Below are 26,166 nucleotides of genomic sequence, written 5' to 3'. Positions count from 1 at the left end.
AAGCAAGCGAGGGAAACATCTGAGGTCATATAACACTTTGGTCTCCAATATTCTCAATGCCTCCCTCTGTGCACAGACCTCACTTTGAAGTTACCACCAGCCATAGGCCTAGAAAATCCACTCACTGGAGACCATGTCTAATTCTTTGTTCTAAAAGGCACCTAGATGGTTTTCTCCAGAGACATACTCAGCAGCAAGCAGCAGCAACAATAGCAGCATATTTTATTTGTACCAGCCCAGCATAGGACCATCCCTACAATATAGTAGTAAAGATCTGACCCTGTGGGCTTTTTCTTGTTCTGAATTTTCTGCTGTCACTAGGACAAAGGGCCCACCATTTCTGAGAAAGGAAGGGCGGGGTGGAGACTGCCTGAAGTCACAGCATAATGCTATTAGCCTGAGTTCTCCCATGACGGAGCCAGAGCCCTCGCTGGGAAAGACAATTACATGCGAAAGGATGATAACCTCACCAGGCAGTAACTTTCTGGGAACTCCTAAGTGTTACTACTATGCACAGGTTATTAATTTGATTGCCTTTCAGAGAAGTAGCCACACTTCAGGGGTCCTCTCAAAACCTAGTCAACCCTTCCAAGGTTTGCCCGTCTCTAACGAGCTGGGTCTTTTCAGCAATCATCTAACCACATGATTTCCTTAATTCTTAGCCAGTTGCACAATGACAAAGATAAATGAGGCTTTTCCAGTTGATTCTAAAATAAATTCAAGATTGAATTAATATGAATGGAAATATTTTTTGTTTGGGTAAAGGGTAGAGGGAAGAAACCACATATGTGAGATTTGCCGACACCTGCTAATATATATACTGTGTGTCCCACATTGAGGACATAGGAGTGGCAGAGGTGGAATAATGAACTCTGGAACCCAAAACTCCTAAAGTGGTGAAATGCCATCATATTCACTCAGTTTCAGTAGAAAGTAGGAAACTTAGTTATAAAAGAGAGCTTTTTGGGATTCTAATACCATCACTTGTTCAATGAAATATAACAACTATGTTATTTCTAAAAACAAAGGTTGAAATAATGTTGGAATATCTCCAGTCTATTAATTTATGTGCTCCTCCAGCTCTCATTTGTATTAGGAGTAAAATGGTGATGGGAGATCTTGAAAGTCTGAGAATAGCAAAAATTTAATGACTGCAGAGGAAAAACATATTACTTAAAACTGCACCAAAAAAATGGAATCTTCATATTGTAAGAATCTTTGTAAGAATCTAGACTTAGTAGAAAAAGACAGTTCTCTACTTGTTAAATTAATATCTCACCATGTACCATTAACTCTTATTTGAGATATAGTTACTAGATACCATCTGATGAAGTGATAATTGTGTGTAAAATACTAGGGATTAAAGACAAAGAAACAAACAAAAAACTTGACTGCTTAGTCTGTCACAGGACCTCATAATCTAATGGAAAGAAATAGCTCACACAGACCTAACAACACACAAGATCTCAGAGATGACCATTCCAAATGAAAACAAAAAACAGAGGAACAAAGGCCCTGAAGGCAAGTAGAAATCAATAAGAACAAACAAGGTAAGTCAGGGATACCTTTTCCAAGGAAACTTGAGGTTTTGGGTAGATTTGAGAGGATAACATGGCTGGATGGATAGGAGAAAGGAAGATATTTCAGTGGAAGTGAAGACCCTGAAGCACAATCTATTTCATTATTCTTTTCCTTCTACCTTAACTTGCAACCTATTCCTCTCCTCCTAACAAGTAAAGGAAGAGTAGATATCACTTCTATGGTTAAGTTATAAGGACTGAAGGGTAGGTTCCAGTTCAAGATGGTGATATAGGAAGACTGAACCCACCTCCTCCATGAAACACACCAAATTACACCTATTAATAGAATTATTTCTCCTGAAGAACAACTGAGGGCTGATTGAAAAGCTACTGGACAATCAAAGACAGAAAGAATGGTAAGAGAACAGTAAGAGAGACAGAGACATAGTAACAAAGGGAAACTGCACCCCCCAACTGGGAACAGCAGTAGGGAGGGATAGGACTGAGGGGCCAGGAACAGATCTCTTCATCCCTGGGCACAGAAAAAAAATGCTGCAATTTAAAAGAGTAACTAACATATAAAAGAGACAATACTAAAACACTGCCAAGCAGCAGAGGAGCTGTGGAAAAGTTCTCCAGATCAGAAGGATTGGAGAACAACAAGGTTTCTATTCTCACACACTTGGAAGCATGGACAGGACTGTGGGCCAGTCCTTTTGTCTGGATGGGCTTATGACTTCAGCAAGCCCAGGATCCACAGGTCCACACCAGCCCCAGATACAGTGGGACACAGAAGAGAAGCTGTGTTTAGAGGGGCTGTGGAAATGTGGGAATTCTCTCTCTCCTTCCACCTCAAGGGCCCAGACCAGAGCAGACCAGCTCATGGTGAGCTTAGGACCTCAGCAAATGCAAAGTCTGCAAGCCCCCACCAGCCACACAGTGGTGCTAAGGAACAGAAAACAAACAAGTTTTTTTTTTCTTTTTTAAATTGTTACTGTTTTATTTTTTCTCCTTCTCTTCCCTTATTACTCCCTTCTCATTTTATGTATATATTGTCATATTTTACATCTTTTTATTCATATTTTCCCTCTGTCTAATTATGACTGATTTCCATTTCTTTTCCACTTAAAGAAGTCCCTTTAACTTTTCTCTCAAGGCAGGTTTAGTGATGAAAATTCCTTTATCTTTTGTTTGTCAGGGAAGCTCTTCAAATCTGAATGATAATCTTGCCAGTAGTAGGTTTTTTCGTTTCAGCACTTTGAATATATCATGGATATATTGTAAAAAGTTGTAAAGATTCTACAGAAAGCTCGTAGAAGTAATACATGAATTCAGTAAAATGGCAGGATACAAAAATTAATGCCCAGAAATCAGTAGCATTCTATGCACTAACAATGAAGTCACATAAAGAGAAATTTTAAAAACAACACTATTTACAAATGTACCAAAAAGAATAAAATACCTGGGAATAACCAAGAGGCAAAAGACCCGTACTCTGAAACTATAATACACTGATGAATGAAATTGAAGATGATACAAATGGAAAGATATTTCATGTTCATGAATTGGAAGGATTAATACTGTCAAAATGTCTATGTTACCCACAGCAATCTACAGATTCAATGCAATTCTTACCAAAATACCAACAGCATTTTTCACAAAACTAGAACAAATAATCCTAAAGTTTGTATGGAACCCTGAATAGCCAAGGCAGTAATGAAAAAGAACAAAGCTGGAGGTGTCAGAATTCCAGATTTCAAGATATACTACAAAGTTATGATAATCAAAAGAGTGTGGTACTGGCACAAAAATAGACCCATAGATCAAGAGAAAGGATAGAGACCTCAGAAGTAAATCCATATGTATATGGTCAATTAATCTATGACAAAGGAGGCAAGACTATACAATGGGGAAAAGACAGTCTTCTCAATAAATGATGTTGGGAAAACTAGAGAGCTACGTGTAAAAGAATGAAACTGGACTACTTTACAACACCATACACAAAAATAATCTCAAAAAGGATTAAAGACCTAAATGTGAGACCCCAAACCAGAAAAACTCTAGAAAAAAGCACAGGCAGTTATTTCTCTGACGTCATAGCAACATTTACCTAGATACATCTTCTAAGGCAAGGGAAACAAAAGCAAAAGGAAATTATTGGGATTGACTACATCAAAATAAGAAGCTTTTGCACAGGAATGCCTGGCTTGCTCAGTTTGTACAGCATGCAACTCTTGATCTTGGGATCATGAGTTCAAGCACTACATTGGGTATAGAGCTCTCTCTCTCTCTCTCTCTCTCACACACACACACACACACACACACACAGCTTTTGCACAATAAGGAAACCATCAACAAAGGAAAAAGACAACCTACTGAATAGGAGAAGATACTTGCAAATGATATACCCAATAGGAGTTAATGTCAAAAATATATAAAGAATTTATACAAATCAACACCAAAAAAAATCTGATTCAAAAATGGACAGAGGGCAGCTCCTGTGGCACAGCAGTTTAGCGCCGCCTGCAGCCTGGGGTGTGACCCTGGAGACCCAGAATTGAGTCCCACGTCGGGCTCCCTGCATGGAGCCTGCTTCTCCCTCTGCCTGTGTCTCTGCCTCTCTCTCCCTCTCTGTCTCTATGAATAAATAAAAAAAATAAAATATTAAAAAAAGAGATTAAAAAAAATGGACAGAGGACCTAAATAGACATTTTTCCAAAGCATGCATGCAGCTGGCCAACAGAAACATGAAGAGATACTCAACATCACTAATCATCAGGGAAATGCAGATCAAAACCATAAGATAGATGACTGTTAGAATGACCCAAATCAAGAAGAAACAAAAAGTGTTGGTGAAGACATGGAGAAAAAGGAACCTTCATGCACAGTTGGTAGGAATGTAAATTGACACAGCCACTGTGGAAAACAGTATGTAGGTTACTGGAAAAATTAAAAACAGTAATACCGTATGATCCAATAAGTCTACCATTGGAAATTCCCACTCAGGGAAAACAAAAACACGGATTTAAAAAGATATATGCACCCCTATGCTTACTGCAGCATCATTTACAATAACTAAGACATGGAAAAAACTTAACTGTCCATCAATAGACGAGTGAATAAAGAAAATGTGCTACATAAACACAATAGAATATTACACAGTCAAAAAAAGGACTAGATCGTGCCATTTGAGAGATGGATGGACCTAGAGGGTGTTATACTAAGTGAAATAAGTCAGACTGAGAAAGACAAATACCACAAAATTCCACTCATAAATGGAATTTAAAAAATAAACAAACTGGGGTGCCTGGGTGGCTCAGTTGGTTAAGCATCTACCTTCGGCTCAGGTCATGATCCCAGAGTCCTGGAATTGATACCTGCATTGGGCTCCAGGCTCAACAGGGAGCCTGCTTCTCCCTCTCCCTCAGCCTCTCCCCCAGCTCATGCTCTCTCACTCTCAAATAAGTAAATAAAATCTTAAAAAAATAAACAAAAAGCAGAATCAAACTAATTGTTTGATTATTGTCAGATCCTGCAAAGCATTTTTATTATTGTTATTAGCAACAAGCAAATAAAATCATATCAAACTCTCCAAACTCAATTCACACTCTTTTATAATGGTAAGAAGATAGACATGGGTTTGCAGGGGAAAATGATCATTTACTTTCTTATTATCTCATCAGTTACATACATAAATGTTCATAGTCAACTTTATGTTCCCATTATTTATGTGTCTGAGGCTAGAGACTAATAATAAATACCATGTGTTGGGCACTTAACACTGTCCAGGACCAGGCCTAAGTACTTTACATTCATTAATTCATTTAATCCTTATAGCAACACTAAACAGTTTTTCCAAATTCCCAATAGATACTAATCTTTAGGAAACAAAAAATCAGAAATCCCAGAAATGTTTGTGAGTTCCTGAAATCATAAATTATTCTGTATGTTAGTGATATTTACCAAGGAAAAGCTTTTAGTAGTGGTTGCTGTTTTATTTTGTTTTGTCTTAGTATTTTAGACAAACTATAAAGAACATATTTTAGACAAACTTATAAAGAATTATGCCCTATAGTGAATATTCAGAAACTGGAAAAAGCCAGCAAAAATTATTGAATAATGCTGGAAAAACCTAACATTCAGATATTCTAGCAAGATTAACAGCACTACACAGAATCATATGTCAAAACAGCTAACTTAAGGACTTACTTTGCTTCCATACGCATTCTCTCTTAAAATACATAGGATTTGTATGAAGTATAGCATATATACAAATTTATTGATACTTATTTTATTCACAAGAATGACTCATTATTAGTCACAGAGAGAGCCACAAACAAGCTCTTGTAACATGCTTCATTAGATTTCTATTGCTGTGTAACAAATCACCACAAATTTGACAGCTTAAAATAACACAAATTTATCTCATAGTTTCTGTAAGTTAGGTCCCTGGGGCTGAAATCAAAAGCCACAGTTCTCATCAAAGGGTTCAGGGTCCTCTCGAAGCTCACTGGTTGTTGAAAGAATTTATTTCCTTGTGGTTTTAGGACTGAGGTCCCCATTTTCCTGCTAGCTGTCAGCCAGGGACCACTCTTAGCTACTAGAGACCACCCACAGTTCATTGCCTGTGGCCCCAGAGGCAATTCACAACCTGGATGTTTTTCTTTCTTCCAGTCCAGCTGGAGTGCTCTCTCCGTTTTCTTCTTCTGTGACTAGCCAGAGAAAACTCTCTGCTTTTAAAACACTCCTGTGACTAGGTAAGATCCATGTGGATAATTCCCCCATCTTAAAGCCAACACATTTAAGGCCTTACTTACATCTCCGAAATCGCATCACAATAACAGTTAGATTAGTGTTTGATTGAATTACTGGGAGAAAGTGTGGATATACCAGAGATCTGGTAACTCGGGACTATATAATAATTTTCCTACTACATATGACAATAGCCACAAGCTACATATGCTGGCCACCTATGTCATTTGAATTTTCTAGGAGCCAGATTAAAAATAGAAAAGAAATCAGGCCTAATTTATGTTAGTAATATGTTTAACTCAAAATATTCAAAATATTATCATTTCAGTATGTCATCAATAAGAATTATAGAGATATTTCACATTATTTTCCCCCACTAAGTCTTTAAATTGTATTTTACATTTATAGCAATTCTGAGTGCAGACTAGTCTCAGTTCAAGTAATCAATAGACACATGCTATATTGGGCTGAGCAGAATTCAATTATGGCTGTTTTTCTCCTACACGGTCCTGGCACAGTTCTGGAAATGTCTATCTTGACTTTCATTCTGATAGCAGTTCCTGCTCTTGCTTTCAATGCGACATCAGTGATTATCTTAAAGCCTATAATATTTCTTTGTTTATTATTAAGTTTTAATTCTCATAAGAGAATTATAATAGTTTGTGCTATTTTCCCAATTTCTCAACTGATTTCTCACAGGTTCTAAGATTCAAGAAAGCATACATTCCCTGGGAAATTCTGGGAAGGAATTGCCACACAGAAATACTACTATAAGATATACACTACAGAAAGTAAAATTGAGGCTCAAAGCAGTTAAATTATTGTTCCAAATCACACAACTAGTGCGACTTTCTGATCAACCACTTGGCTACAATACAATATTGTCAATTCTTGTGTGACCAGAAGGACAAGGAAGCCATCCTTCCCCTTCACTCCCCATTCTCACTATGTTAGAGATTAATTCTTGTCTAATACCTTAATCAGAGGCACACCTGGGAGAAGTATATTCATACTTTAGTAAGCTCCCTGAACATGCAAAGGAACATCCAGAGCTAAATTTGCAGGGGAGGGCTGGAGATTGCAGAATTGCTGTGTAAGAACATAGAGGTAAACCCATACAATTAATAGTCAGGAGGTTTTCTGACAAACATGCCAAGACAATTCAATATGGAAAGCATAGTTTTCCCAACAAATGGTGCTGGGACAACTGAATATCCACATGCAAAAGAATAGTTAGACCCTTATCTCACACTATATATAGAAGTTAACTGAAAATGGATCAAAGACTTAAATAAGAGAGCTAAAACTATAAAATTCTTAGAAGAAAATGTAGGTGTAAACCTTCATAAGCTTAGATTAGGGAATGGTTTCTTAGGAATAATACCAAAAGCAAAGCAACCAAAGGAAAACTAAACATATTGGGCTTTAACAAAATTTTAAACTTTTGGGCTTCAAAGGACACTATCAAAAAAGGGAAATAACAACCAATAAAACAGAAGAAAATATTTGTAAATTATATTTCTGATAAAGGTCTAGCAGAAGTACTATTACAACTTGACAATAAAAAGACAATACATTTTTTTAAGTGGGCAAAAGATTCAAATAGACATTCTTCAAAGAAGACATAGAAAAGCCACTAAGCACCTGAAAATGTACTCTACATCACTAATCATTAGGGAAATGGAAATCAAAACCATAATGAGATACCACTTCACATGTACTAGGATGACTGCAATAGTAAAAATAATGTGTAGAAAAAGAATGTGTGACAATAATGTGGAAAAGTTGAAACTCTCATCCCTTGTCAGTGGGAATGTAAAATGGTACAGCCACTTTGAAAAATAGTTTAGCAACTTCTCAAAAAGTTAAACATAGACTTGCCATTTAACACAGCAATTCCACTTCTAGGGATATACCCAAAAGAATTGAAAATATATGTTCATACAAAAATTTTTGCACAAATATTCATAGGGGCATTATCCACAATAGTTAAGCATTGAAAACAAACCTAATACTCATCAGCTGGTGAAGGGTACACAGGCCTATCCATACAATGGAATATTATTCCATCATAAAAAAGAAAGAAGTACCGAAGCATACAACAGCATGGATGATGCTTGAAAACATTGTGCTAAGTGGAAGAAGCTAGACCCAAAAGATTATATATATGTTACATGATTCCATTTATATGAAATGCTCGGAATAGGCAACACATAAGGACAGAAAGTAGATTAACCATTGCCAGGGCGGGGAATGGAGACAGAGGAATGAGAATTGCTAAAGAGTATGGGTCTTCATCTGGGGTTATGAAAATCTTTTAAAATTAGGCAGTGATGATTGTTGCACGACTTTGTGAATATACTTTCTATCTTACCAAAACCTCAGTGAAGTCTCATAAATACATAAAGATTTCGTATAAATGTTTGTTTGCTTGGGTCTTCCTCTGTGTATGTAAGAGTGTGAAATCAAGTAAAAGTTCTGAGTTCTAAGTGTAGGTCAACACATCATGGAATAGGAATATAATGTGACAGGTGATCCATCTATAATCAGAGCTAATATGGGAGCAGCTGCAGTGTGGAGCCAGAGGTGGGCATGGGAATGTGAGCCCTTAGAAATTTGCAAAAATTTGCAGAAAACTTTAGGAACATGCTTGACTTCCTATGACCACGGAATGGAATTTTTAAATAATACCATGTAAATCTTTTTTTTTTTTTTTTTATTTATGATAGTTACAGAGAGAGAGAGAGAGGCAGAGACACAGGCAGAGGGAGAAGCAGGCTCCATGCACCGGGAGCCCGATGTGGGATTCGATCCCGGGTCTCCAGGATCGCGCCCTGGGCCAAAGGCAGGCGCCAAACCGCTGCGCCACCCAGGGATCCCAATACCATGTAAATCTTAAGGGCAAGAGTGACTCCAACATGTGAGTGGTCAGTACAACTTGGTCCAAAGAAGATCATTATTGCTTCTTTTACATGAGAGTTAGACCAGGCCTGCTCTCATGAGGACTGTTATGTATTTCAAATCTCTAACCTTAGTTTCTCGGTTTCATAAAAGTGAGAAGTTTAGTGTAGATCCTTTTTCATGCCAAAATTCTTATACCCTGGAGGATTAAAAACAAGCAGCTCAAGTTTTCAATCCAAAGCTTTCTGGGTTGAAAGCTTTTTTCACTGATAATTTACCCTCAAATCAATAAAACCTCAAATAAGTCAGGAAAATCACAAGGATGGCAGTAAGTATTTGCTAACAGCACTATAAAACAAAGCTCTTTTCAGCTGAACATATAGAGCAGGAGGGACATCTTCCAGACCTACAATTCTTAAAAATTTAAGGTCCAAGTCAATATTGTGTATTTAGAAATGGTTTTAAATTCAGAGTAATCTAATTCGTAAAATGCAGAAGGGTGATTTCCTACATAAGGGGTTTTCTTTTCTGCTTTGGCAACTCTCCTCTGTCTCCACAATGATAATCTCCCCAATGGCCTTTTCCCCGTAACACTTTCCTATGAACCAAGTCCAAGATAAATCAATATGAAGTCTTTACTACTGTCTCATTATACTTAAAAACCATGACAAATGTGTACAGTGGTCAATGAGGTTCTCGGATCAGAAAGGTCTTCTCCCATCTAGAATGTAAAGTCTGTGAGGGCAGGAGATATGTCTTATTCCAACACTTGGCATAATGCCTGACGCAAATCAATTGTTTTGTAACCATTCAAATAAATGAATAGTTGAAATACTAACTCTACCACCATGATATAGTTCAGTGAACGTCTGTTTCTCTGTTTCCCCATCTGCAGAATGGAGATGATTTTGTTTCTCTCAGAGAACTTTCTTCTTTTTTTTTTTTTTTTTTTTTTATTTATGATAGTCACAGAGAGAGAGAGAGAGAGGCAGAGACACAGGCAGAGGGAGAAGCAGGCTCCATGCACCGGGAGCCTGATGTGGGATTCGATCCCGGGTCTCCAGGATCGCGCCCTGGGCCAAAGGCAGGCGCCAAACCGCTGCGCCACCCAGGGATCCCTCTCTCAGAGAACTTTCAAAAGTGTGGTGTATGCAATGAGCTTAGCATAAGGGCTGGCACATAGCACTCGCTCAATCCATGGTCCCTCTTGTTATTTTTATATCTGTCTTTGAAACATTTCTTGATACACATTGTGAAAGTCTTTTAAAAAGTGAGTCGCTTGTCACACAAATCTGACTACTAGAGCATCACAAGGATAAAGTAATTTCAGTTCAAATTAAAGGCCAACCCAAATAATCCGGACAGAATACTTTTCACGAGGGAGCCTCTATTTGCATGAGAAATCTAAGACTGGAGGAATAAAAATGATGTTTCCTATTCTGATCTCACATAGACCCTAAGAAAGCACTTCAAGAAGAAAAAGAGTATTGCCATCTGTTTTCACCTCCTACTACTGCCATGGCTCCTAGAGGATCCACCAGACCCTATTCCCATCTTTATGACTACTTTAGAAACTTTAGTGAAAATCAGGAGTAGTGACACGAAATCTATGAATGGAGAAATCTCACTGCCATAATTCATACCCCAGAATGTCTGATTGTTCAGTTTTGCAGATTAGCATGTGAACAAACCAATTTAAAGAAATGAGGACATGCCACATGAAACACATTCCTCTTATTTATCTTGACAAGGCATGATTCTATTTTGATGATTTATGTTAATGTTTTATTGTATAGTGGTTATGCCCTGAAGTACATTTTATAAGACAAATGAAGTTTTAGTAATCCCAGACATCTTCTCCAGTATTCTCTTATTATGTCTTTGCTGAGAACTCATGCGGGGGAGACCACCAACCACTGTGTGAGTAAGGAAGTTTGTGAACTAATGAAATGAAAAAAATCAGTCAAATTCTACAGTAGTGAGGGTCCACATGCAGTTCCAATGGGATTCTGTTTTCACACAAAAATGGTTTATTGGCCTTCATCATAATAAGAGATGAGCAAACTCTGCTGTATTTAGGTTTCATCAAACATCAAACCATTTTTTTTTCAAATGTTTTGGGTTTGCCAAAATCCAAAACACGTTTTGCCCTCAGCATTTTTCCCTTCATTTTCAAACCCCTGTGTATTTTAAGGAAATTTAATCCTTATGTTTCTGACTCATTTACACTTAACACGTGAACATGTTGTTTCATAAGACTTATTTGACGTCTATGAAGCCTTGTAAGTCTTCTAAAGCCCTTTTTCCTTAGTGGCAGGAAGCTGTGTGTTGCAAAGACATGTGAACTTGAATCCCCAATGAGTGGGGGATTGGTTTGGAACTCAAGATTTGTTAAGATACAGTGTTAAATTGAGTTAAACTTGGTAAAATCCATTTTCTCTACTATAATTACTATCCTATACTTCGGCTCATGGCTTTTAACAATGAAATTGCTGAGGCCACAAACCTCATTCTTGACATTCCTGTGATATATACCACAAGCTGGATTTCCATAAAGTAGGAAGGAGCTGAGGTCATTGTCTATCTGTGGCCAGTGGAGTACGGTTTAAATTCTAGACTTTCTAGCTCCCTCTAGTCACAAACCTCCATGGAAGCCGTTGCGTCTTGGCTGTTCAAACTAAAAGGTTCCTCTGCAGTCATTGTCTTTGTCCTTTTGACCTTCTCCGGTCTCACAAAGGTCTGTGTGGGGTGTGACAAAGCTCATGCATTTTGGAATTCTACTAGACTTGGATTCAAATTCCAGTACAATCACTTCCTGAAAGGCATGTAGGATGGGAGGTGAGTGCTGTCTGGACAAAAACTCTTTCTTACCCTAGAAATTCAGAAAATGAAACCAGAATAGTTAGTGATCAATGTATAAAGTCTAAATCCAGATAGTTGACTGTATTGGGGAGTGAAGAAATGGAGAGACTTCTGTTCCTTCCCTATTCTTATGTTCGTCCCTCTCAAGTACCCTTCATCCTTAAGCAGCTACTTCCACTACAGCAGGACCCCAGATGGGTCTAGAAGCCTGGTATAGGTCGGGCACTCAGAGCCATTTCCAGGTTCCTCCTGGAGCAAATATAAACCATGAGTTTCCTGATGTTTCCTCCTGAGGCCAGAAGTGTTGTGGAGTGATTAGTGGGAAAGCACAAGGATTTTAGAGTTAATCAAATCTGGACCTGTATCTTGCCTCTACCACTTCTTAGTTGCTTAATTCTTGGGAAGTTAACTGTATCACTGAGCTCTATTTTCTAATTGCAAATGGAGATTTAAATATATACTTATAAAGTGATGGCACAAATTAAATGAGGTCAAGTATGGTAAGTGCTTGGTGAGCACATATTAGAAGCACCATGAATAGCAGTTGTATTCCTCGCTATTACTGTTGCTCTTGTTCTTGTTTTTAAACCAGCTCCTATAAGGTTTCTGATAACTGGAGTCCTTCTCTCTACTATTTACAACCCCTTTTGCCATACTACTAGTATTTGTATAGAACTGAATATCCAAGAAAAGTATTTGGCTCTATTTATTTTTTGTCACCATTGGATCTCTTCAGGGTGTCAAATTGAATAAAAGTGCCTTCCTGTCTGCCACATGAGCAAAGAATTGGGATAATCTTTTTTTAAACTAATCTCTATACTCAGTGTGGAGCTCGAACCCACAACCCTGAGATCAAGAGTTGAGTGCTCTCCACACTGAGCCAGCCAGGCATCCCTGACATTGGGATCATCTCTACCCTAACCTTTAAGCTATGATCTTCAGGACCATCTCTTCATAGGCTCAACGAAGGTTGACTTCAAATATATCTGCCTTTCCTTTAAGGGTGTCTTCCCCTTTTCTTCATTACAATAGATTCCTCCTTTCTCTTCACTCTTCTGTAAACAGACACATTTATCAATGGCCTTCTTTCTGCCTTCATGCCTCTCTATAGCATTTTCTTCTGGTATTGGTGGAGTACTTTCTCACTTCTCATCTCCTGCAAGAAATATTCTTGGTTTAAATCTTATTCTCTCTTCAAAACTCATCCCTCTATCTTCCTCCACAGATTAATAAATGACTCTACCACCTTCCAGACACTCACACCCAAAGTCTGGAGTCACTTTGGTTTCTCCTTTATCATAGTCCCCTGCATCTAATTGCTCTATTGATTCTACTTCGACAACAAATGTATTTATCCATCTTCTTCTCTCCACATGCATCACTAACACTCTGGGCTGATCCACTATTCCCTGAGGCCTGTGCCACCTGTAATGTTTTTCATGTTTTCACTCTTCATCTCCTATGGTCCATCTGCCACATGATAGAACTGTCTTCTTAAAATGAACATCTGATCATATCACCCTTTTACTGAAGACTTGCAGTGGTCTTCTAATGTTTTTAGGGTCCTACAAGGTCCACATAATCTAGCATATCCTGTTACATTCTCTCTATCTCACCATGCACCACACATACTACTCTTTCCATTTTTCAGAGGAGTTGATCTCCTTTACTCATGGAGGTCTTCCCTCTGTTAATAATGAGGCTCTCCTCTTCTCCCTTAATTGGGTTAATTCCTGTTCTTCCTTCTTGTCAAAGCTGAAAACTCACTTCTTCTGAAAAGCCTTTCCTAACTTTCCTCCTACACCTTCACAGCACCTAAACTCCTTTAGACACTTAGCACAAGCATCACTGAAAAATTTAGGGAAGACTATTTGTTTACTAGCTCCTAGTTACGTCATATACCTAAACTCCAAGAGGGACTGTATCTCTTGCTCACTGCTGAATCCCCTTTGTTAGCAGGAATGCCTCAGTCTGGTTTGCTCTTAATAAAAATGTCTTCAATTAATTAATCCAACCTACCTCTGTGCACTCCTGCCCCATGTCCCTTCCCATGTAAGTTTTGGTTTGCACAGATGAAATTTCTACTAGTCCCAAAGTCCTTTAGTGGTATAGTCAAGGTATTTGATCTGGTTAAGGATGAGATTGTAAGCTCTGTGTGGAAAAGCACCACACTTTCTATTTCTTTTGCTTTCACCACACATTTGCCGCTCCTAATACTATAAATCATATTTACTAATGTTTACTGGCTGGCTGATAACTCATGCTTTTCCTAGACAATTGTATTTATTTTCATGATTCATCCTTTCTACAATATCCCATTCTTGATTTAACTATGGCAATATATAGTAGATAGATTCATATAGATAGTTGTGTAGTTACATAAAAATATATTTATGGTTGATAGATTCCTCTATCAGCTGAGTGGTAACATGAAATCAATATTGTTAAAATTCAGTAAGTGTTTTAAAATTTTAATAATTATTAGCTTAATGTTAAGTAGCTTTAAGTAACATTATGCTTCTGATAAATCATGTTAATTCTAAGTTATGACCCAACTGGTTGGATGAAGGTCATCTACATTAGGGAAGGCAATCTCTTTTATTCAGTCTTCTGTGAATCTTATCTAGAAATATTTTTTAAGGTTTTATGTATTTATTTGAGAGTGAGAGAAAATGAGAGACAGAACATGAATGGAGGGGAAGTAGCAGAGAGAGAGGGAGCAGCAGACTCCCTGCTGAGCAGGGAGCCCAATGTAAGGCTCCATTCCAGGACACTGAGATTAAGACCCAAGGCAAAAGTAAATGGTCAACAGACTGAACCACTCAGATGCCCCTCTAGAAACATCCTCACAGACACACACAAGATTTTATTTATTTATTCATGAGACACATACACACACAGAGAGAGAGAGAGAGAGAGAGAGAGGCAGAGACATAGGTAGAGAGAGAAACAGGCTTCATGCAGGGAGCCCGATGTGGGACTGGATCCTGGGACTCCAGGATCATGCCCTGAGCTGAAGGCAGAGGCTCAACTGCTGAGCCACCCAGGTGTCCCAGGCTTTTCTAAATTCTTCTGCTTTTTTTCCTAAGAATTTTTTAAAGTTTAAAAGATTTAAGTCTTCCTTCCATCCACAAACTAGATTAAATCCCCTTACTTTTCATTCCTATAGTCCCCTATCCTTTTTTATTTATATAATTCCTCATCCTTGTAATGAGGAATGTTTAGTATCACTAATTCCCCTAGCCTGTAGTTCCATGACTGCAGAGGCTGTATATCACTTGCTTTCTGCCGTAGTCCTAGGTCACAGAACTGTGCCTGCCCCAGAAGAGGCACTTGATAAACATTTGTTGAATTGAATTATGTTCTAGTTCCTTGATTTTCTGACCATCAGGCAATTATTTTCCAGGTCTTCATCCATGTTGCACAGTATTCCAAGTATAAATGATGGCAGTACTCTTCCCATCTGTTTTCTACTGAGAAAGGGGACCATGAGTAGAATTTTTCTCAAGCTTTGGGTTTAGCAGAAATCCGTACTAACTCAAACAACCAAAACTCTCTATCTGTTGCTCATTCTTATGACATACAATAGTGGTTTCAGCAGCATACAACCCAGCCTATCATTGTCTACCCACATTACCCTCAGAGAGGAAATCCTTTTACCTAGGAAGCAGCAAAATTAGATAATTGTGGCTATAATTATTTGCCAATTCAGCTTTGCAACTCCCAATAAACTGTACTAGAAAATGAAATAGGAAAAAACAACAAAGGAAATCCTGATACAATGCTTAGATAAAACCAAACCTGGGGGTTTCCTTCCTAAAAAAAAAAATCTGCAATAATAAATATTCTATGTTTAAACTTAAAATATTATGACATATTTTTCTGCTATTTTATCATAGTTAAACCATAGCTACTTACCCATTTATACTAAGAGATAAAATCCTAGCAATGCCTTAATTTACATTAACTTTTTTTAAAAGATTTTATTTGTTTATGAGAGACACAGAGGGAGAGGCAGAGACACAGGCAGAGGGAGAAGCAGGCTCTCTTCAGGTAGCCTGATGCAGGACTCGATCCCAAGACCCCAGGATCATGACCTGAGCCAAAGCCAAATGCTCAACCGCTGAGCCACCCAGTGCCCCTACATTCATTTTTAAAAGGAAAAACTGTAACAGCGACTATCACTAAAATATTCACCTAAACTCTAAGATGTCACACATGCAAATGTAGCTATATTCATTATCTTTTCCTTCAGCATTATAATAGAGAAGAAATGAGCCAGCCTAAGTCTCAGAAGATCTACTTTTGATTCTTTGCTCCATCTCTTACTAGCAGGTAGCTTTAGCTATCAACTCATTGATGGGTAAAAATAAGATGGTAATGTCTTCCCTATCTACCACTAAAATGTTGTATAAATTAAATGAGATATCATATGTAAACACACTTTATAATTATGAGGTGCTATACATATTAAACTAATAAGAATGCCACATTGTATCAGTATTTTTTTCCAAGTTTTATTTAAATTCAAGTTAATTAACAGATAATGTAGTATTGGTTTCAGGAGCAGAATTTGGTGATTCATCACGTACATAGAACACCCAGTGCTCATCACAAGTGTCCCCGTTAATGCCCATCATTCATTTAGCCCATCCCCCCACCACTTCCTCTACAGCAACCCTCAGTCTGTTCTCTATCCTTGTTTTTTATAGCTTGTTAGTATATTTAATTTTTAAGTAAAGGTTTTCTCAAAACAAAAGAATTTCCCATTAAGATATGATTTATAAATAGTACTTTTAAATAGTTTGTTCAGTTTTCATACTTGACTTTTTTCCGGCAACTTCTTTTCCTGGCTGCATTAGGATATCTTGTACTTTATGGGTAAGGAACAAATAATTTGTTAACTGAACAAATGATTGCTTCACTTTTTTCAGGTTTCAGGTGGGTAATTACTTGGGAAAGCAACACCTTCAGTTAATTCCTTAGCCAATGTACATATAGGCAACTGCAATTTTCAGGAAGAGCTTTAAATCTCAGGGAATTCAATGAATCACATTTAAGTTAAAGATGCTGCAGTATGAAGCACCAGTCAAAATGCCAAAGAAAAGGCAACCAAGGCACCATGTTCAAACTTCTTAGTGAGGCTTCCGTCTTAGAAAAGTATCCCTTGATGGTTTATTTCCACCAGGGCATCAGAGACAGCAGCCTGTTCCACCATCTGGGTATAATAAATGAAGAATTTGAGTCATAAAAATTTCTACCCAATTTAAGATGCACAGTATTGCTTTTCTCAAACTAACTGCCCCTGGCAGTTCTAGTTAATACTTCCATTCAAAACACACACACACACACACACACACACACACACACACACACACAAAACCAAAACCTTAAAAGCCTCTTAAACTGACATTTAAAATAATTTGGGAAACAATGCTAAGGTTTAATCTCTTTTACATCAAACTTCCTGTGAGATATGATTGTACAAACTTCCCCCAACTCTTCCCCACTTATGGCAGACCTGCTGGGAAGCAATGTAGAGGATAGAAGTCAATGTCCCCTAGAAAAACAAATGATAGGACAATGTGCATTTTAGATTTATCCACTGAACAGAGCCTAACCAACAGCCACAAGAGCAAATTCAATAAAGAGGACTGGATTCTACCAAGCAAGAACAAAATGTGTGTGGTTTTTTTTAATTGCTATTCTAAAGTTTGAATCTTTGTCACGCAATGCCCATAATTTATTTCCAGCTCATAGGAAAATATTTTCTACTTAACTATTTGACTACTACAGCCTCTGTAAGATACTGGTGTGAACCAAGAGTTAAAGACTTAAAAGGTACAAAAATGTATTTTTTCAAAATTAACTATGAGTCATCTTTGATTGACAGACTCTTTAGAAGAAGGAGGAGAGAGAAGAGGAGAAAAGAAATCAGAATGAGAAAGAAATATCTCTTCCACCTCTCCTTAGTAAAAATTTAATTTCTTAATTAGATTTTATTAAGACAAACCAAATTTAACAACCTAAATTTAACAACCTAAAAGAAATCACAAGTCAAAAATTCTTAAACTAACTTTATAAGAATGTAAATTTCTATACATGAAAAACAAATAGAAATAAGTTGGCTCAAATGTGACCAAGAGTTACTTTCACTATTGTGCAAAAGCTCATGCATGTACATAAGTACATAAGAACATCAAAATCATCCCTTCAAAACTGAACAAGGGATACAGACTCTCACAGATGGAGAAATCCAAAATAAAGAAACATGGAAAAAAATCAACTGCACTAGTAAGCAAATAATTATAAATTAAGGAAAAATGCTATGCTTTATCTAGTAAGCCGACAAATGTTTAAGAATGATAATATTCATTATAGTGAATTTGCAGTGAGATATAAACTCTTCAACATTTCTAGGCAGAGTGTAAATTAGTTTAACTTTTCTGAAATAATTCTTTTTTTTTTTAAGATTTTATGTATTTATTCATGAGAGAGAGAGAGAGGCAGAAACACAGGCAGAGGGAGAAGCAGGCTCCATGCAGGGAGCCCGACGTGGGACTTGATCCTGCGACTCCAGGATCACAACCTGGGCCGAAGGCGGTGCTAAACCGCTGAGCCACCCAGGCTGCCCCTTCTGAAATAATTCTAACTATAAACTCTAAAAGAATTTTTAAAACACAGTCTTTTTAAGTCAGTATATTCATTTATAAGGTTCTGTTCTTAAAAAAAAAAAAGTCAAAGAAACTCACCAAAACTTATGTAGCAAAATACACGCAGTTTTCATATAATAGTGGAAGATTGTAAATAATCTAAATTATAGCAATAAATAACCAAGAGATTTCACAGGATGGTATATGATGTTATCATTTAAAAAAATGTTTCTAAAAGTAAGTGATGACAATAAAAAATGCTACCCATGGACTTAATGAAAAAGTGGGACACAAAACTATATATGCACCATGACCACATTTTGGTTAAAATGCATGCATAGAAAAAAGACAGGAAGGAAATAAAGAATATATCAACAACAACAACAAAAAGAATATATCAACAGAGCATAAAGGAATACTATATTTTCTTCTCTGTACTTCTGTATGTTCTATATGTTTTATAATAAACATTCTTTAAAAAAATTCTGATTTTGGAATCATGAAAATAGAGATGCACTATTGACACATCCTTGTCAGATCAATGGGATATAAACTTGGTTTCAGAAGGAAGTCAGTAAGTGCAAAAAATACATTTTTTGAAAATGTATTTTGAAATGTATTTTGAAATACATTGTATTTGAAATACAATGTATTTTGAAAAATACATTTCTAATTTTGAAATTCAGAGCTCAAATTCAACCTGATCCATTGAGCTTTCCATGGAAACTCCCTTAAATATTCTAACTCAAAGAAAACTCTCCCTTCAAAAATTCACATTTTGTTTGCATGCATCTTTTACTTAATATTTTATAAATATCCCTAATATTGATATCCTGTCCTGAGACCCTTAGATGTGTTAACTGTTATTATTCCCATTTTATAGGTGGGAACAATGAGGCATAGAGCAGTTACATAACTTGCCCAGAATCACACACCTAATAAGTGGTAGAGTAAGGATTCAAATACAGTTAGTACGACTTCTATACCGGCTTTCTCTACCGCATTTTAGCATGTTCTGTTTTGTGGGCATTTTATGTGTGTTTAGTCTCCTCGGTGATAGTACAGTTGCTTTCTAGTCGTGTTAGGGGCAAGCATAAGACATTCCTAAAACTTCTTTTACTTGTCTTCAAAAATACCCAAGATGGTGCTATGGATTAAGGATGCTGACCATAAAGAAAGCAAACAAGTCAAATGTATTTATATAAGCACCGAACTCTCCAGGGGGAGTACTTTAGAGATCAATATTATTGATTTTCAAGGCTTGTTCTCTAGACATAGATCTCTAAAAGGCAAACTATAGCTCATCTACACAACCGTATGTTCCAGTCTTAATTTCTCTGACACAGCAACATAGAGACTAAATTTTAAATTTTTAAGGTTTATTTGAGAGAAAGAGAATGTGCATGTGTGCACGCAAGTGCAAGTGGGGAGAAGGTCAAAGGGAGACGAGGAGAAGCAGATTCCCCCACTGAGCACAGAGCCTGACCTAGGGCTCCATCTCACTACCCAGAGATCATGACCTGAGCCAAAATCAATAGTCGGACACTTGACTGATTGAGCCACTCAGGCACTCCAAGACTAATAGAGAGCATAAACAGGAGGAGAGGTAGAAGAGGAGGAAAAAGCAGACTCCCCACTGAGCAAGGATTCCCAACATGGGGCTTGATCCTGAAGGGGGAACACAGGGCTAGCTGAGGACAAGGCACGAGCCTGGGGCAGCACATTGACAAGTCCTTGAAACAGGCAAAGGGACATTCCTCTTCAGACTCAACTGCCTCGATGTTCATACTTTGCTAAGGGCAGAAGGCAATCTTTGCCCAACTCCCAGGAGCCTGTAAGTCTACTTTAACCTATAAAAATTCCTTTAGAAATTTCCTTTATCTCTAAACTCCTAAGATACATGTTGGCAATCATCCCCCAAGCACATGGTCCACCGATACACATCTGAAGGGTCTCATGACTCAGGTTTTATTGGACGGTAATAAGTGACCTTTTCCCAACAGTAGCTAGCCCCCTCAAGGTCCTGGAAACCATGCTTCCAAAATTCCTTAGAGAGTACAGCTATCCTCAATTCCCTCCCAATACCCTCCCAATTCCCAGGTATATAATCAGCTACCCCTCACAGGCCCCGGGGCAGCAGCTCTTCCTGCCCACGGGTCCTGTCCCGTGCTTTAATAAAACTACTATTTTGCACCAAAGATGTCTCAAGAATTCTTTCTTGGTCATCAGCTCCGGACCTCACCTATATTCCAAAACTTCATCAATCCCAGGACCCCAGGATCATGACCTGAGCTGAAGACAGACACTTAACTGACTGAGCCACCCAGGTGCCCCTAATAAAAAATACTTTTAATTGAAAAAAATCAAGATGTCATTGTGAACCCCCTTTCATATAAATCTATTTATTACCTGTGGAATTCTTTTGGACAAATGCAATTCAAAGGTAGAAAACGAGGAAGGAAGAAATGAAAGACACTCCTTTTGCATTCTTGCCAAATAAACAAGCAGTTTATAGACTTGGCTTCTGAAGGGAGTCAGTGAGTACAAAGCACAGTTTTTGTGCTACCTGCTGCCTCAGCCAGCTTGGTAGTGGAACATGTTTAATAGCATGTAATGTGATGCAAGTTTGGGGGGCAAAGAGGACAGAAAATGCAATGTCTCATCCAAGTGAAATTATTGGGGAATTCTGGGTTTATAGATTACCCAGATTGCGTTTTGGCCAGATGATTGAAGTTAAGATCTCTAAATGGATAGAAAAAGCGGCTGGACATTTACTGACCAGGGCAGTTAAGGACTCTATGTTACAGTTCAGTTGAAAGCCAAGCCTTCCAACAGTGGCCCCTGACACGAAGGCTGGCACAGTCTTGATTCAGAAGAAAGAGTGCCAACTTGTTGAATCATCAAATCATTTCCTAGAGCAGATATTTCTTGGATGTCTCCCATGCAGTTTCATCAAGGCAAGGATCCTATTTCACGTATGAGCTCATAGCCCAAAGAGATGTCTATATGCATATTCAGAGAAGGGTTTAAAGGAAGACACAAGAATATTTTTTAAGCATCAAGGTGCTGAAGGCAATAAAGGAAAATACTAGGCTTCTAGGGCTGGAGTGTTGAAAACACAGCATGATCCTTGTAGATTGCTCTGACCACATATACCTTTTCTAGAGACTGTCACCATGGTTCTTACATCCCACATTCCTTTCCTTTTTAGAAAGCTGTTGTGCTATGTACTAATGGAAACTGGCAGCTCCATCAATAAGAAAACTTTGAAGTTTTGGTAATGTTTGGAAGTTTACATTTATTGGATCCTATCTGTCTTTCCAATTCCTAAATGTATAAATAGCATAGCACCCTACTTTGGTAGGTACACAATGTATGTCATTAAATTCCTGATTCCTTTTATTGCAACGTGGACCTGGTGCAGTAAAAAACCATAAGCCCATTTTATGCAGTTTTTCTTTTCTATTGTCACTGTGACATAAGATGATATCCCTGTTGAAGGGTATTTTGGTAGAGCATCTTCTGCTTCAGGGGTTTACTATGGCAACCGAAAATCCAACTGAAATACCTACCTACAGAAAGAATTTTAAGGTTGTCCAGCAACTTGCCTCTTTCTGTTTATATCTACATCCTCACAGTTAAGCCTCTCAAAATCCTTTGTGTGTGCCTCCCCTCCCATTTTTCAGACTGCAGAATTTCCCCAGTGTTTCTATCTGCAGGGAATGGCAAACAATTTCCTTACCTGCCACAGGCCATCGCCATCACATTTTAATTGTCTTCAAGGCTTTTAGAAGAATCCTGTTGAGACTTTGGAAAACCTGGTTTCTAGTACTGAATGAAGGAAAACATGTAATCTTTGTCTTATTTGCAAATAAGTGAAGATCCTTCTCCCAAATAGCTCACAGTAGCAAGGATCAGCGTCTTTAATATGATTTGAAAGTGCATAAAGGCGCATGGAATTATGCACATACACATATAAATACATACAGGTAAATGCAAACAATCTTTAAAAATTATTGGTTGATTCATAGTATGGAGTTAACCAAAATTTACCTGCAAATGGCCAAGTCATTCATATTCAAATTAAGAGTCTTTTAGTGTCATTCAAAACAATTAAGGGTATTGCCCTAAAAAGATAAACAGTGTAATAGGTCTTTGAAGTAGGAACTGGTTCAGCTGCCTTTCTCCCCCAATGTAGTTCCTTCAAAATCATCAAAGCAATGTTCTTAAAGTGTGAATGTCTTACAAGTAGCTCCTAATAGATTCACCCTTCACTCTGTTTCTCACTAATCAGAGGTAACCTGACTTTTACATTCCTAATTATGCCTCTTTCAAAGAGCATTAAAGCTAATATTGGTTTTAAATGGTCCTAAATGCATCTCTGCTTTTGACCTGGGCTGCTCTGAGCAACATACATCCTGATATTAGAGCAATCCCAAAGACAGTATGTCCCAAGGGCACTAGTCAGTAGGACTTTCCCCCCACCCCCAGGGTCATTTCTCTTTCTTTTCCCTGAACCACCTGCAGGATGTCCCCTTAGATTTCCTTAGACCCCTTCCAGAAGAGTCCAAGTTTTTCAAAGGCTCACTCTAGTCTGAAAGAGTGATTTTCAAATTTAATGCACTTAAAAAAACATAAAAACCAAACCTTTATGGGATATTGTTAAAAATGAAGACTCCTGGGCCCCAAATCCCAAATATTGTTAATCCAGTTAGGGTGAGGCTGGGATGTGCATTTTAAATATGCAAGCTAACCCATGCAGGTGTAGTTGATCTGCCTTTTGAAAAATACTGTCCTGTAGAATAATGTCCATTCTGGACCCAAATAACTTTTCAGGCTTATCTCTACATTAACTCCCAAATCCCAGCCTTAGTGTGTGTGTGTACATACATGCACGCACACACAGACATTAGGCCCCAAAAGATGACACACAGCCTCACCTGTGTGCTCCTCCTGTTCTCTCAGCTTTGAATGTCCTTCTCTATCCTCCCACCATGTGAAATCTGTTTTTGAGGTCTTACCTAGCTCTGAAGCCAGTCCTAATATCTCAAACTAGAATTCCTCTCTTAAAATTTCTGGAGCACCCAGTTTTTATGTCATGTGACCCTTAATAAAATATTCCTTGCGTTTACATTTATTTTTTAGCCTACCAGCGTTCATTATTAAACTGTAAAATACTTGATAAGTATCAGATGTCACTTATCTTTTTAGTCCTAGCAGAGAGCTATGAACAAAATAGCTGCAGAGTAAATGTTTGTGAAATTAAACTTACTTTAGCTAGGTCTCTTAGATGTATTTAAGGTTAGTTTGTTAATATTTTTGCTGTCTTCCCTTGGATTATTGAGGCAGAAATCATCTCTGAGGTAGATATAATACACAACCCAGCTAGCCAAAATTTTAAGCTGCCGTGTCTGCATTTTGAAAGGCTGCTTATCTTGTTTTGCTAACTTTGAGTTCCAGAATCTTACCCATATTACACAAGCTGTAAATATAAGTATCCAAGTATAAAAATATTTAGGATTATTCATTAATGAGGAACTTAGAAAGATACCAAAATATTTACTTAAAAATTAAATGATCCTTGGGGTACCTGGATGGCTCAGTCAGTTAAGCATCTGACTTTGTTCCAGCTGAGGCCATGCGCTCAGGGTCCCGGGATCAAGCCCTGCATCTGGCTCCCTACTCAGTGCACAGAGTCTGTTTGAGATTCTTTCTCTCCCTCTGCCACTCCACCCACTTGCACTCTCTAAATGAATGAATGAATGAATCAATAAATAAAATCTTTTTAAAAGATTAAATGATCCAATAATTAGAAAACTTTATGTTCATCAAATTAGCAAAAAATTGGGATCCCTGGGTGGCGCAATGGTTTAGCGCCTGCCTTTGGCCCAGGGCGCGATCCTGGAGACCCGGGATCGAATCCCACATCGGGCTCCCCGTGCATGGAGCCTGCTTCTCCCTCTGCCTATGTCTCTGCCTCTCTCTCTCTCTGTGACTATCAATAAATAAATAAATAATTTTTAAAAATTAGCAAAAAATTAAAAGGAGTAACATTATATGTTACTTGAGATGAGCACCCCCGGATATGATGGGAGCATAAACTGGAACAAGTTTTGGAGGAAGGTGATAGATTAAAATGTAAAGTGTAAGAATTCACTGACCCAGTCACTCTACTGTTTCGTATCCTTCTCAGAGAGATTCACATACAAATATACCGAAAAATACACAAAAATATTCATTGTATCATCAAGTGCCATAGCAAAAGACCTATCAGTAAGGAGAAGATATAAACGAATATGGATATGGTCATGCTACAGGGTATTCATACAGCAGTTAATTATGAGATACATCTATATAGGCTGACATGAAGGATCTTTAATGTATATTCTTGAGCTTCAAAGGAAAGTTGCTGCACCTGTATTGTAGCATATTCTCTCATTCTTTTTTGAAAGCTGATCCTGAAAGTCAGTAAGATACTATCTCCATTTAAGTGCAGTTGCAAATGTAAATTTATGTGTAAAAAGGCACAGAGGAACATATTGCAAACTGGTAACATGGGCTCTCCCTCCTAAGGCAATGATTGAAATTGGCACAGTAAACGTAGGGGGACGGAGAGGTGGGGGGCAGCCAATAGGAGACTTCTCTTTTATTTGTATTGTCTTAATATATTTTAAATGAGCTCCTATTCATGTATTACTGTCATTGTAGAAGCATTTTACATAAATGACTTGTGCTGCAAAATGACTACATCCTACTACATATTTTGTATATGCATATTATACATATACTATATGTATAGTATACTATATTATAAGGTTAGCTTCAAGCTGTAGTTACCAAAGGATGTGCAGAGATGTCTGATTCCCTTTCACGAAAGACTGACACAGACATTAAGTAGCCTGTCGAAAACAGAAATCTGTTCGCTATGGTAACGCTCAGTTTCTTCCTGTTTCCATGGGTTCTCTTCTCAATGTCCAGGTGCCTGTATGTTACACTTGCCCTGTCTTATCATTATCCTATCCCAGGACTGAGGAGAAATTACAGAAGTCCTTACTCTCTACATCTACATAAATATTAAGCAGGTTCTCCAGAGAAATAAACCAAAAACCTAGATATAGATATATAGAAAGAAACTTATTATGAGTGATTGGCTTACATGATTCAGAAGGCTGTGAGGTCCATGATTCTGCTGGAAGTCCAGGAAAGCCAGTGGTATAGTTTCAGTCCAAACCCAAAGGCCTGAGAACAAAAGGAACCAAGGATATTAAGTCCTAGTCTGAGTCTAAAGGTCCAAGAACCAGGAGCAGCAAGGTCTGAGGGCAGAGGAAGAGGTATGCCTCAGCTCAAGCAGAGAACTAACTCTCCCTTCTCCCACCATTTCATTCTACTCACGGCTTCAGTGTATTGGATGATGCCCATCTGCACTGGTGCACTTCTTTACTCAGTGTACAGATGAAATGCTAATCAATCTCATCCAG

At 37.9% G+C, this 26,166-nt stretch overlaps 1 long non-coding RNA gene across 5 annotated transcripts in view; it reads left to right on the top strand.

The window, feature by feature from the left end:
• Positions 1 to 26,166, top strand: part of LOC112657567 (uncharacterized) — a 91,384-nt gene that overhangs the window by 17,958 nt on the left and 47,260 nt on the right. For 4 of the 5 annotated variants that reach the window (XR_007412334.1, XR_003135110.3, XR_004818000.2 and 1 more), the window contains one exon: positions 6,195 to 6,277. The exons of the other annotated variant lie outside the window; for it this stretch is intronic. This is a non-coding gene — a long non-coding RNA (uncharacterized LOC112657567). The remainder of the gene's footprint in view (positions 1 to 6,194; positions 6,278 to 26,166) is intronic. 5 annotated transcript variants of the gene reach the window in all.

This window comes from Canis lupus, chromosome 8 (assembly GCF_003254725.2).
Source record: "Canis lupus dingo isolate Sandy chromosome 8, ASM325472v2, whole genome shotgun sequence".
Classification (NCBI taxonomy): domain Eukaryota; kingdom Metazoa; phylum Chordata; class Mammalia; order Carnivora; family Canidae; genus Canis; species Canis lupus.
Note: the sequence above shows the minus strand (reverse complement) of the source record. Positions and strands in the feature narration are given on the sequence as shown.